At 44.4% G+C, this 7,597-nt stretch overlaps 1 long non-coding RNA gene across 1 annotated transcript; it reads right to left on the reverse strand.

Moving 5' to 3' along the window:
• Window positions 1-2,191: 2,191 nt before the first annotated feature.
• On the reverse strand, window positions 2,192-7,207 carry LOC148125222 (uncharacterized). Its single transcript, XR_015744397.1, has 3 exons — window positions 7,001-7,207; window positions 2,754-2,899; window positions 2,192-2,368 (listed from the first exon to the last, which is right to left on the reverse strand). It is a non-coding gene; the product is annotated as an uncharacterized LOC148125222 (long non-coding RNA).
• Between the last annotated feature and the right edge of the window lie 390 nt (window positions 7,208-7,597).

Consider the following 7,597-nt stretch of genomic DNA (forward strand, 5'->3'; position numbering starts at 1 on the left):
CTAACCAAAGAGAGGCGCAACTTAGAATTAAGAAGAAATTTCCTGACCGTGAGGACAATTAATCAGTGGAATGACTTCCCTCCAGAAGCTGTGGATGCTCTAACAATGGAGGTTTTCAAGAAGAGATTGGACAAACATTTGTCTGAAACGGTGTAGGGCTTCCTGTCTGAGCAGGGGGCTGGACTGGATGACCTCCAAGGTCGCCTTCCAGTCTTAGGATTCCATGATTCTGTGCGATTCTTCTTTGTAAATTCAGATGCATTGGAAGTGAAACCAGGAGGCCATCACCTCAAGGAAAATCGTGATTGCAAAAGCAGTGAGAGGTCAAGTTGGTTGCACCTTAAAAGAAAAGAGAGGGGAAAACACACACACACACACACACACACACACACAAAACCAACAACTCTCCAGCAAGCTGAGAAACGTTGGCGCGGAACAAACGGTTCTTGTGCAACAGGGCGGCATTTTTACTCGCTTTGAAAAATGTGGATACTGAGAAACGTTACGCAAAATGGGGAAAACCCAAAGGAGGAAAAAAAAATGAAGACAGAAAGAAGTTGCAGGGAACAAAAAAATATCTGGCTGGATGGCTGGGTGAGGAATTCTGGGAATTGAAGTCTACAAGTCTTATTAAAGTTGCCAAATTTGGAGATTCCCTGGCCTAAATCAACACTTTCAATTCTACCTGGAAACCTACTGGAATATATACAGGCAGTCTTTGCTTTTCGACCATTCGTTGAGTGACCAAAGTTATGGCGGCGTTGCATCAAAATCAGGGGTGGGATTCTTACCAGTTCTCACCTATTCGCGGGAACCGGTTGTTAGAAGAAATTACAGGGCTAATCCTGTAAGGAAGGCAGGAAGGAAACATTCTGGTGTTGCTTACAGAAACAGCCTCTCCGTTAACCCTCACTACATTCTTGGCAGGACTAGACTTCCTGTCTCAGGAACGTCCCTGGAGTTTTTTCCCTCCTTTGCTGGTATTTTGCTTGTGTGGAGTCACCATTCAAAGTTACAATGGCACTGACAAAAGTGACTTATGACCATTTTTCACACTTACGACTGTTGCAGCATCGCCACAGTCACAAGAGGTCAGGCGAGGAGATGCGTGCCTCGGTGTGAGTGATATTGAGTTGGCCACACCCAGCCAATAAAATGACCACCAAGCCATTCCCACCAACTAAGCCACACCCACAGACCCGGTTGTTAAAAATTTGAATCCCACCCTTAATCAAAATCCAAGCGCTTGGCAACTTGGCATCTGTTTACGACGATCAATCAATCAAACAATCAAATATATTTGTACTCATTTTTTGTTTTTGTTTTTAAGACCAGATCTTTTGGCATCCTCAATAGAAATGCGACGCTCTGGATAATTTAGAAGCGATTCTTTTGAAGTTTATTTACTTGGAATTTTAATCACCTTTACAGATGGGACAAAATTAAAAAAAAAAAATTCTTGGATTTTCACCAACGCTTCTTGAACGCCAGCTTCCTCCGAACACGGTTGACATCAAGTCACACGATGTTCCAGGTTCAATTCCATCCAAGGGTCCTGTTTATTTGATGTCCTCCTCCTGCACAGCTTGCGTTGATCTGCCAATTTTCCAGATGCAGCTCTGTTTCTCCATGGGTGGCGGTTTACGAGGAAAAAAGAATAAATGAGGATCCAAACAGAAGAGTAAAAAAAAAAAAAAGAGAGAGAAAATAATTCAAAAGAGGAAACTGATTAGAGTTTGAGAGAAAAGCAGAGAAGACCAACTAAGATGATTAATAAGGCCTGGAGACTAAACCATACGAAGAAAAATTGCTGGAATTGGGTATGTCTAGTTTGATGAAAAGAAGGACTAGGGGAGACATGATAGCAAGACTCCCAATATTTGAGGGGCTGCCCCAAAGAAGAGGCAGTCAAGCTATTCTCCAAAGCCCCTGAAGGCAGGACAAGAAGTAATGGATGAAAAGTAATTAAGGAGAGAAATAACCTGAAATTAAGGAGGAATTTCCTGATGGTGAGAACAATCAATTCAGACCTTATGGGTGCTCCCATCACTGGAGGTTTTTACGCAGAGATTGGATAACCGTTTGTCTGAAATGGTATATTTTTTCTTCCTGCCAGAGCAGAGGGTTGGACTAGAAGACCTCTAAGGTCCCTTCCAAATGTGGATATTCTGATGTTCTAACCTCCAAAGCACCTGAAAGGCAGGGGAAGCAGTAATAGATGGAAACTAATCTAGGAGAGGAGCAACCTGGAATTAAGGAGGAATTTTCTGACAACGAGACGGGCCCATTTCCATGATGGGCCCATTTTGGCACTTCCGGAAGGCCCGTTTTTCAGCCTCCCGAGGTTCCCAAGGCTTCCCTTAAGGCTCTGGAAGGACAAAAACAGCCTCAAACGGGCCGAAAATCAGCTGGGAGGGTGGCGCATGTGCAGTGCAGGTATGTTTGGCTGGGGCTCGTGTGCCTGCACAAACAGCTGAGGCACACGTGCCATAGGTTCACCATCATGGGTATAGGTTCTTCTGCTTCAGCAGGGGGCTGGACTAGAAGACCTCTGGAAGGTCCCCTTCCGGCTCCTTTTTCTATTCCTTGTAAGTCAAAGATACCCTTGAACTGAGAAGACAGTGATTGGAAGCCTCTTTCCAGACCTGTCTGTACTTGCGAATACAATCTTTGTTACCATCTCATTCTCGTTTGCGCCCAAGCCTTTTTTTTTTCTTTCTTCTCCAGATCTAACCACGAATAGGCTTGTAAACCTGTTTTTTTTTTCTTTATTCTTTTTGGAATCTTTGGCGTCCTCCTCCACACTTCCGGTTTCACGGTGGGAACGTTTCAAAAACCAGCGAAGAATGCCCGAAATGGAAAACAAATTCTGAATACATCACAGGACCTTGCCCTTAACCTTGGAAAAGAAAAAGAAAAAAGACGATATCTGAAAATTAGGCAATGCATGCAAGGATCAAGGTCTGTCAAAGAGGCCTTCTTCCAACTTTTTTCGGCAGCTTCCAAAAAAGGCCAACACAAATCCTAGGCTGCATCAACAGAGGGATAAAATCAAGATCCCACAGAGTGTAAAAAGCAATTTATAAGGCCTTGGTAAGGCCACACTTGGAATACTGCATCCAGTTTTGGTCGCCACGATGTAAAAAGGATGTTGAGACTCTAGAAAGAGCGCAGAGAAGAGCAACCAAGAGGATTAGAGAGCTGGAGGCTCAAACATCCGACGCACGGATGCAGGAACTGGATAGGCCCAGTTTAATAAAAAGAAGGACCAGGGGAGACAGGAGAGCAGCCTTCCAATATTTGAGGGGCTGCCACAGAGAGGAGGAAGGGGGTCAAGCTATTCTCCAAAGCACCGTAAGGCAGGACAAGAAGCAACAAGGGTGGAAATTAAGCAAGGAGAGGAACAACCTAGAACTAAAGAGGAATTTCCTGACAGTTAGAACAATTAATCAATGGGAACAACTTGCCTCCAGAAGTTGTGAATGCTCCAGCGCTGGAAGTTTTTAAAAAGATGTTGGATAACCATTTGTCTGAAGTGGTGTAGGGTTTTCTGCCTAGGCAGGGGGTTGGACTAGAAGACCTCCAAGGTCCCTTGTAACTCTGTTATTCTATTCGATTCTAATTCACGGAGTCAACCAAAAGAAAAAGATTAAAATATGAACAGCGACAAAAAAATTGGGATAAACAATTCCAGCACAACGTGACTCACAGCCACAATGAAATATCTGTAAAATTACAAAAAGGTTATCTTTAAAACAATTTGCAGTCGTTTCTTTCTTTCTTTTTTTTTTGCATGGTATTATGATCGCTATGTCAAGGATGTCAACATTTCTTTCAAGCTCCAGGTCTCTTGAAGTGGTTATTATTTATTCACATCCTGCCTTTATTATTTTTATAAATAACTCAAAGGCAGAGAACTTATGGGTTACCCCTTCCTTCTCCTCTCTTCCTCACCACAACAAAATGGTTGAGGAGGGTTAGGCTGTGAGGGAGGGACTGGGCCAAATTCACCCACTTAGTTTTTGGGCCTGAAGCGGGACTAGAACTCCCCGTCTCCTGGTGATTGGGCCAAAGTCACCCAGTTGGCTTTCATGCCTAAGGCGGGACTAGAACTCACCATCTCCTGGTGATTGGCCCAAAGTCACCCAATTGACTTTCATGCCTAAGGCAGAACTAGAACTCACTGTCTCCTGGTGATTGGCCCAAAGTCACCCAGTTGGCTTTCATGCCTAAGGCGGGACTAGAACTCACCATCTCCTGGTGATTGGCCCAAAGTCACCCAGCTGGCTTTCATGCCTAAGGCGGGACTAGAACTCACCATCTCCTGTTAATTGGCCCAAAGTCACCCAGCTGGCTTTCATGCCTAAGGCGGGACTAGAACTCACCGTCTCCTGTTGATTGGGCCAAAGTCACCCAGTTGGCTTTCATGCCTAAGGTGGGACTAGAACTCACCGTCTCCTGGTGATTGGCCCAGAGTCACCCAGCTGGCTTTCATGCCTAAGTCAGGACTAGAACTCACCGTCACCTGGTGATTGGACCAAACACACCCAGTCAGCTTTCATGCCTAAGGCAGGACTAGAACTCACCGTCTCCTGGTGATTGGCCCAAAGTCACCCAGTTGGCTTTCATACATAAGGCGGGATTAGAACTCACCATCTCCTGGTGATTGGCCCAGAGTCACCCAGCTGGCTTTCATGCTTAAGGCAGGACTAGAACTCACCGTCTCCTGGTGATTGGCCCAAAGTCACCCAGTTGGCTTTCATGCCTAAGGCGGGACTAGAACTCAGCGTCTCCTGGTGATTGGCCCAGAGTCACCCAGCTGGCTTTCATGCCTAAGGCAGGACTAGAACTCACCGTCTCCTGGTTTCTAACCTGATGCCTTCATCGCTACACCAACCTGGCTCAATTTCCTCAAATTTACCCGCGTTTTTCACCTGCAGAACGCCACAGCTTTCCAAATTTCCCAAATCGAAAGACAACTATCCTTGCCTTTAAAAAAAATGACACTCTCTACAGGTTGGAGAAAACAATCTGCAGGTCTGAAATACGTTTGAAATTTGCAGAAGTGACAGCCGTTCTTTTCGGAAGGCAGGTATGAAGAATTAGCCGGTTTAAGGCAACAGAAATTGGATTGATTTGTGCAGAGAAGCAACAGGGACATCAGAAAAGAAATAGTCCACTTTGAAAGAGGACATGGCTCATTAACTGATGCTTTTTGATTTACAGCCACAATTGGAATTGGTGCATTTGTTGCTAAGCGCTGTGGTTATTGAGGGAATAACAGAATTACATATTTGAAAGGGACCTTGGAGGTCTTCTAGTCCAACCCCTTGCTCAAGGAGGAGATCCTATACCGTTTCAGACAACTGGCTATCCAATCTCTTCTTAAAAACCTCCAGGGATGATGAAGCACCCACAACTTCTGGTGGCAAGTAGTTCCGCTGGTTAATTGTCCTCACTGCTTAGGTAGTTTCTTCTTTAATTCCAGGTTGCTTCTCTCCTCGATGAGTTTCTACCCATTTGCTTCTTGTCCTGTTTTCAGATGTTTTGGAGAATAGGACAGCCCATCAAATATTGGAAGTCTGCTATCATGTCAACCCTATACAAATATATATATTTATTTTCTTAAGTTTTCGCGGGTACTTACATGTATGGCATTCAGCTTTGTTCGGGTATTTTCCCACGTCATTGTAGTTGTGCTTTTAAAGTTGTAGCAACGTTTCGGCAGAATCTCATCTGCCATCATCAGGCTTCTGTATTGTGTCCGTCTGTGAGTCAGACTTTCACAGCCATTTCTGTTTTAAATTTGGTGCTTTTAAATCTGGCACAGCAGTAGGCTAACACCAAATTCCAAACAGAAACGGCTGTGAAAGTCTGACTCACAGACGGACACAATACCGAAGCCTGATGATGGCAGATGAGATTCTGCCGAAACGTTGCTAAAACTTTAAAAGCACAACTACAATGAAGTGGGAAAATACCCAAACAAAGCTGAATACCATACATGTAAGTACCCGCGAAAACTTAAGAACATATATATATATAATTTTTGACACTGCAACCATCATAAGTACATTCCAGTTGCCAACTCTTTGAATTTTGATCCCTTGCCCACAGGGATGCTGCAACGGTTGTAAGTGTGAAGCACCACTCAGAAGCCCCTTTTCCCAATGTCCTTATACCTTCAAGCAGCCACGAAGCAATGAGTTAAAAGTCGAGGACTTCCTGTACGTGAAAAGGAACCTTAGAGGAAAAAAAATTTTTTTTAATGTTACTTCTTTCCAACAGATTTGAGGGATTGTGTAAGTCTTCACTCCAACATAACACAATGTTTACCCTCTAGGTGGGGCGACAGTCAGGAAAATGCATGTGATGGAGAAATCTGTTTGTCCTTGTTCCAGAATTTCTTGATGTTGGAGCCATTGCACCATTCAGTTGGATGTTCTTATAAAGCAGTGAGCCATCATGGATGGGCTGGTAAGAAATGCATTGACGCTGGATAAGTATCCATGTTTCCCTGAAAATAAGACCCTGTCTTATATATTTTTGCCACACAAAAAAGGCACCAGGTCTTATTTGGGGGGGATGCCATCCACTGACTAACCTCACTTGCGTGCATCGCCCGTTGGCCTCCTTTTCGCAGTCAGAGGCCTTCAGGAACTTCTTCTGTGACCAGCAAGGCTTTCCTGGAGGCCTCTGCAGGAGATAACGGAGCTCAGGATCGATCCAGAGCTTTGTTATCAGCTCCAGAGGCCTTCAGGAAAGCCTTGGCAGTCTTGATGGCTGCAGAAGAAATGGGCCTCTGAGGCAGGTGTTGGGGTGCGCGAGGCCTGGCTACACCTGTCCAAAGGTAAGTAGTAGGGCAGCTCCATCCACCCCGCATCCCCACCCTAGCTTAATTTTTACCTGTCCACTCTGGAGTGGGTGGGATCTTAATTAGGGCTTATTTTCGAGTAGGGCCTATATTGGGCCCATGTGTGAAAATCAAGCTGGGACTTACTTTCAGGGTAGGTCATATTTTCGGGGGAATGGTAGCTTTCTGCTATTCGCAAAGGGTTGTAATTAATTGCAGGTAATCCTCAACTTTGGATGTTTTAGTGACTGTCCAAAGTTACAACGGCCAATCTTTTTGGAGGGTAGCAGTATTGTCTGTGGTGTTGAATAGCTTTACATCATCAGCGAAGAGGATGCAGTTGCTCTTGATATGATCACAGAGGTCATTTATGTAGAGTATGAAGAGAGTTGGTCCTAGAACACTGCCTTGGGGGACACCACTGTTGACAGGTACAGAATTTGATAGGACGCTCCCAATTTTGACCATTTGTTGTCTGTTTGACAGGAATGCTTCTATCCAGTTATGCAGGTGTCCAGAGATACCATAAGATTTTAGTTTTAGGAGTAGTTTGTCGTGTACCACTGAATCAAAGGCTTTACAGAAGTCTATGTAGATTGCGTCTATTGCTTTGCCCTGATCGAGTTGTGTAGTCCATATGTTTTTGCAGTGTAAGAGTTGCAGATTACACGATAGTTTTTTCCTAAAACCAAATTGTTTATTAGAGAGTAGGTTGTTTGTTTCTAAGTGGAGGATAATGGATTG

Source organism: Pseudonaja textilis, chromosome 7 (assembly GCF_049901715.1).
Source record: "Pseudonaja textilis isolate UNSWEBS1 chromosome 7, rPseTex1.2, whole genome shotgun sequence".
In the NCBI taxonomy this organism is placed as follows: domain Eukaryota; kingdom Metazoa; phylum Chordata; class Lepidosauria; order Squamata; family Elapidae; genus Pseudonaja; species Pseudonaja textilis.